The sequence below is a fragment of the Ruditapes philippinarum genome, unplaced genomic scaffold (genome assembly GCF_026571515.1).
Source record: "Ruditapes philippinarum isolate M1 unplaced genomic scaffold, ASM2657151v2 ctg2533_1_1_1_1, whole genome shotgun sequence".
In the NCBI taxonomy this organism is placed as follows: Eukaryota; Metazoa; Mollusca; class Bivalvia; order Venerida; family Veneridae; genus Ruditapes; species Ruditapes philippinarum.
Window position 1 is genome coordinate 219,504 of NW_026865682.1, and position 5,763 is coordinate 225,266.

The 5,763-nt window shown below is 31.7% G+C and overlaps 1 long non-coding RNA gene across 1 annotated transcript; it reads right to left on the reverse strand.

Annotated features, from left to right (window-relative positions):
• Positions 1-2,360: 2,360 nt before the first annotated feature.
• LOC132729980 (uncharacterized) lies at positions 2,361-5,327 on the reverse strand. Its single transcript, XR_009625704.1, has 3 exons — positions 5,220-5,327; positions 3,499-4,942; positions 2,361-2,792 (listed from the first exon to the last, which is right to left on the reverse strand). It is a non-coding gene; the product is annotated as an uncharacterized LOC132729980 (long non-coding RNA).
• Positions 5,328-5,763: the final 436 nt, after the last annotated feature.

A 5,763-nucleotide genomic window follows, 5' to 3' on the forward strand; every position in this document is an offset into this window, starting at 1 on the left:
TGTTTAGATAGTATCAAGCTACTGCAAAAAATACATCGTTCAGAATATTCAGATATATTAAGATGCAATGATTTATATATATATATATATATACAGAAGTAAGATAATATACATTTAGCCTATTATTTAGAAAAGCTTGTACGTAAAAAAGTGGTCAAAATACATAAATAGCCTTTACTGCGTTAGTTACGCAGTAGAAATAAGAATGTAAATACTGAAAAAATCATTAATCGCATATAATAAAATTATGTTAAATTTTACTTGAATCGTGAAACGTTAGAAAACTTTTCTCTCAAGTTTGATTGTATTGAAATAGTTTGACTCATCTGGAGGCATGTAGCTAAAAATCAATAATCAATTCTTATAGTAGAAGCAACTGCTAAAATAATATTCTCTTCTTTCAAAGGGATTATATAGTATGTTATCATTGAAGTAAGTCATATATGGACTATATTCCCTTACTGTATTCGTTTTACATGAGGAAACATATCGTAACATTTCAAATCTACTCTCAAAAAGGCACATTTTCTCTTAACATACTTGACTCCTCAAATATATTTATTTCAATAGAAAGTCATTGTACATAAAGCATTCAGCAATTACACATTTTACCTAATACATGAAAAATACATTAATTTTAAATGAATCACATATAAAGAGAGAAAAATAAGCATAACTGGTAAAAGCTCTCGTTAATCATTTCTTTTAGTAAACAGAATCAAAACTATATAATGTGAACAAAAGTAAATTTCTAAAATAATCCTTTAACTCAAATTTGAAAACATAAAGTTTACTTGCAATACATCTTTTCTATCATTTTTCTATCAACACAAAAATATGATTATAAAGTTAAAGTTTATTTGCCATTTATTATATTTTCGATGAGTTTTCGCCAGCCAAACAAATATGATAATACATGTAAATAGTAATTAATAGTCATAAATGGTTGTTTGTATTAGTTTTCTCTACAAAAAGAAATGAAATAGCTGAACCTTTTTTTTTGCAATATATTGTATTTTCTAGTAAGTTTGTCCCTGGGTTCGAACGTATAGCAGTGCCATACTTTTTTAAAGCGAGGTTAAATGGTGCGATACGGAATAATGGCGGAGGCGAAGTGACACATAGTGTTGATAAGTACCAGCTTGCTACAAAAATTTGCTGTATGTTGTTAAATTTGTTCTAATAATATAGTGCATGTGGAGCGGAAGACATATTTGCGTATGAGGTCAAGTGAAATAATCTATTTCATTGTAAGGAGAAAGTTATTGAGGTATTTGCTACTTCAAATTCAACCGGCAATACCTTTAAAAAGAATACAACAGACGTTGTAGTACAGATATTTGATTAGTTATAGCTACAATATGTAGCTTTAAATAGTAAAATAAACTACATGAACAGTTTTAACTATATTTTCGCATATATCTACAATATTTTCGTATATTTTTACTGTACGCATAATAACCGGTCCGATAAATTAACTGTACGCAAAGTTTTGGGTTCCTAATGATGCGTTTTCATGATCGACTAATATATGTTTTCTACGCATTAGCAATAAGTAACTGTTATGGTGAAAAGCAGTTTCATTTATTTAACAGTTAACTATATCATAACTTAGATTACGCGTATGGTCATGGCATTTGAAAATGGATAAAAGGAAGGACAGATCTAAATCCATGTGTGCTGATACAGTGAAAATTTAAAAGACTCACTGAATTGAAAGGTGATTTCTTTTCATTACAATAATTCTGATGTGTTTTTGTGTGAAAAATATCTTAGCTCTACTTCATACTGAAGATTGTTTTTGACATGCCCAATTTAACTAAGGATCAGTTAAACACACAACAGTGCATATAAGCCTCCTGTATGTTTTCCCTGATTATGGAAGATCTTGCCCGAGTATATATAGTCTTTAGCCAATATGTATTTGAAAACGCATCTTAAGGAACCCAAAACTTTTCGTACAGTTAATTTATCGGACCGGTTATCATGCATACAGTAATAAATACGAAAATATTGTACTAGATATATGCGAAATATATAGTGTAGTTTATTTTACTATTTAAAGCTACAATTGCAGGGAGGTAAATTATCACCACTTTGTGCTTCAACATTAACTCTTTAAGGACATGACAGGTGTTATGTCCGGGGTCCGTACTCGACAGCGCAAGCTGCATTTTGTGCTCGAAAGGGCGGATGGACCCTCATTAAGCTTTAACTTCATTCATTCATTGTTTGTGAAAAATGTAGTATGATATTTAGCAGGGAAAGACATTTTCATTTGGAAATTCCACTAATCAGCTAGACATTGAGAGAGAAAACCGTATACATGATTAAGATTTTATGTGCCAGAACCACAAACAAGAAATTTTACATTTATTTCAATATTCTTCAAGTGTAAATAGTAAGTGAATTAACATAGATGTATGTAGCATTTAAATTACACTATATACGAAGAACAATGGGAGTTGTAGCATCAGGATTTTACGTTGCAAACTATTCAAATTGGATATACATGCATGCATTATCCCTATTGTACTCATTTTCACCATTGGTTGAGATGTTTGTTTTATATAAATTGTAAAAACTATCGACTTCTTTCGTTTGATTAACTAAGAAGCATGTCCGAAAACTAACAAAGGCAATATCAGTCTTTCTTCAATATTGTACATTGTAACTCATTCCAGCAGATTGCACTCCCATTGACGTTTCCTTTCTCCAAGGTACCTCAAAACTCCTTTCTTATTATTCTTATTTTTCTTTATCCTGGTGGTCGAACATCAGGTTCAAGGATTCTGAAATAATTTATTAAAGTAAAAACATTTTAGTAATGGAAGTGAAATATAGATTGTCAAATCTAATTTGTTTGGCACTTGGATAAACTGCATATAATTCGAAGTTGTTTTTCAGAGAGAAAAACTTAAGAGTCATTTAAAAAATTGATTACGAAAATTAGAGATCAAAGGGAAGGTAATTCTTGAAATAAAGGTGACGAAATTATATAAGTATTTCTAAGTTTAAGCAAAGTAAATGCTGTCAGTAATTAGTTCTCTCATGCCCACCCCCCTCCCCCCCGAAAAAAGGAGAAGAAAAAAAATGTTATAAAGTTTTAAGTAGCTTTTTGCACAGTCAACATTATTCGACCTTTTGTAACGTCCAAATATCTTATCGCACCAAAACCTGTCATACACATAATTATTTTGACAACAGTACATATATATCTCTTAGCACAGATCTTTGCTATGCAGAAAAATTATGAGTATCTACATAAGTTATAAGTAGAAATAGCAACTAACAGTCACGATTTTTGCTTTAATCTTATGACTTTGTCACGGACACAAAATTAGTGTACTGCCAATTAACCTTCGATATTGTTTTAATATTGTATTTACTTTTATGTTTTCGAGGAAATACATGTAGATCAGAGCCCCACATCATCCACACAAAATGCTATAATTTTAAAAGTCAATAATTGTTACATTTTTTATAAAATATACTCACTTAGACGTATGTTTACAGTCTAAAATCCACCATAATTCAGTATCGCACAATTTCACCTCGCTTAAAACAGTATTTCACAGCTATACGTTCGACCCCCTGTTTCTCTACACATACACATATATATAAAAGTTTAAATTCCAATATAATGTAGTTTCTTTAAGTTTCCCTGCACAAACAAATATAGTAATAAAACTTTTTTGAAAGATATTGTCTGTTTTAAGTTTTCTCCACACAAACACGTATAATACTATAAGTTGGTTTGTCCATTATTGTAGTTTGTGCTAGTTATCTCTGCACAAACAAATAATAATAAAAGTTTATTTGTCTTATATCGTAGTTTCTTTTATTTTTTTCTCCAAACAAATGAATATAATGATTATAATTTAATTGTAATAAATTTGTAGTTTCGATTTCTTTTCTCTAATCAAACAAATATAACAATTAACGTCTATTGGCCAAACAATGAAGTTTAATTTAGTTTTCTTCATAGAGTAATTTTTATAATAAAACTTTGTTTTGCAACAAAATAAAACAACAACAAAAAACAAAAATCATATGTCTCCAACAAGTTTAAATTGTACTGATCGCGTCTGTGAAGTTTCGTCGAAATTCCGCTAGCGTTTGACCTGTGAAAGTCGGTCTTCTATTATTAGCTCTGGTGGCCATTTCGGACAGCGCAGAGGAACGTGCAGGCATTATGAACAACAATGTTTCGTCGAAATCCCGCCGACAGTTTGATCTGTGAAAACGGAACATGATTTGCCAATTTTAGCTCTGAATGCAATGTTCCTCACCGAAGCGGAACTTGCCGGCGATATGCCGAACAGGGGATGGTACTGATTACTCATGTGAAGTTTTATTGAAATCGAATCAGCAGTTTGACCTGTGAAAGTCGGACTAGATTTATCTGTTTTTAGCTCGGGTGGCTATTTAGTGCATTGAAGCGGAACTTCCCGACGTTATGCCCAACTAGGTATGGTGCTGATCATTCCTGTCACGATTCATTAAAATCAAACCAGCATTTTGACCTGTGAAAGCCGGGCAAAATGTGTCTGTTTTTAGCTCTGGTGATCAAGCGGAACGTGCCGGCGACATGAACAACCAGGGATGGTACTGATCACTACTGTTTCATTGTAATCCCACAAGCAGTTTGACATGTGAAAGCTAGAAACGCTTCGTTTAGACGGACGGCGAAGGCAAAAACATGTGTCGCAAAGTTTTTGGTATATACAATATTTAAACTATATTTGCCATACATCTTTCTGCCGATCAGTTACCTCAACATAGATACATATAATAATACAATTTGATTTGCTATACATAGTTGTTTCTAAAAGTTTTATCCAAACAACATATATCTTTATTTAACGGAAACATTATAATACTGATTACTAGGATCCACTTGTACTGTCTGTGCTTCTGGTAACTGCAATTCTGGGATAATCTAAAGAAATCAAACAAAATATTTTTTAAGAAACAATCACACGCGTTTTCAATGAGGCATTGATGAGGCATGCCTTAACTGATAACAACAATGTGGGAATTCATATAATTATCCATTTTACATATATTACTTAGAGAAGTATAGATCAAAAGCTAATAAAGTATGCTAAACTAGGTTTAACCAGAACAAGTTTCAAATCGTATATAACATTGATAAGCATTTATATTAATAAAGGCAAAGCTTTGAAGCGATATTATTTATTCATTTAAAGACACACCTGTAATTCTAGGGAACTGTAATCAGCGGAGCAGAACCTATTAACATAACTAGCATCACCATCACTTGCTGTTAGGACTTTCATACACTGCTGCAGGCTCGTTTACTTTTCAACTGGTGTTCGTTACTGAGTCGTTATTGGGTAACAAATGTTACCCAATGTTTTTTTCAAATTTTCATTACAAATGTTGACTTTTTAAAATTCTAATTATTTTTCCAGTCTAAAAATAATTTGTTTACCATTTGGCCATGCTTGATTTCCATAATTGCCCTTATTTTCGTTTCCATTGATAATCTGAATTTAAACGTGTAAAGAAGCAAAATTCGATGTATATAGTGACAATCATGCCCTTATAACTGTGGATACATTTTCTTATTTACTGGCCCTTTAACAAACGATGAACTTTACCAGTTACTGAAATACTCACAATTAAAATTAATTGGTCCCTCACAACCAGCATAAGACTCATGTTCTGTGTTGTCCCTTTGATATGGATCTAAAGATTAGCGTTCGGCAAGTTTTTCATTGTTCTTTTGGAGTCTAT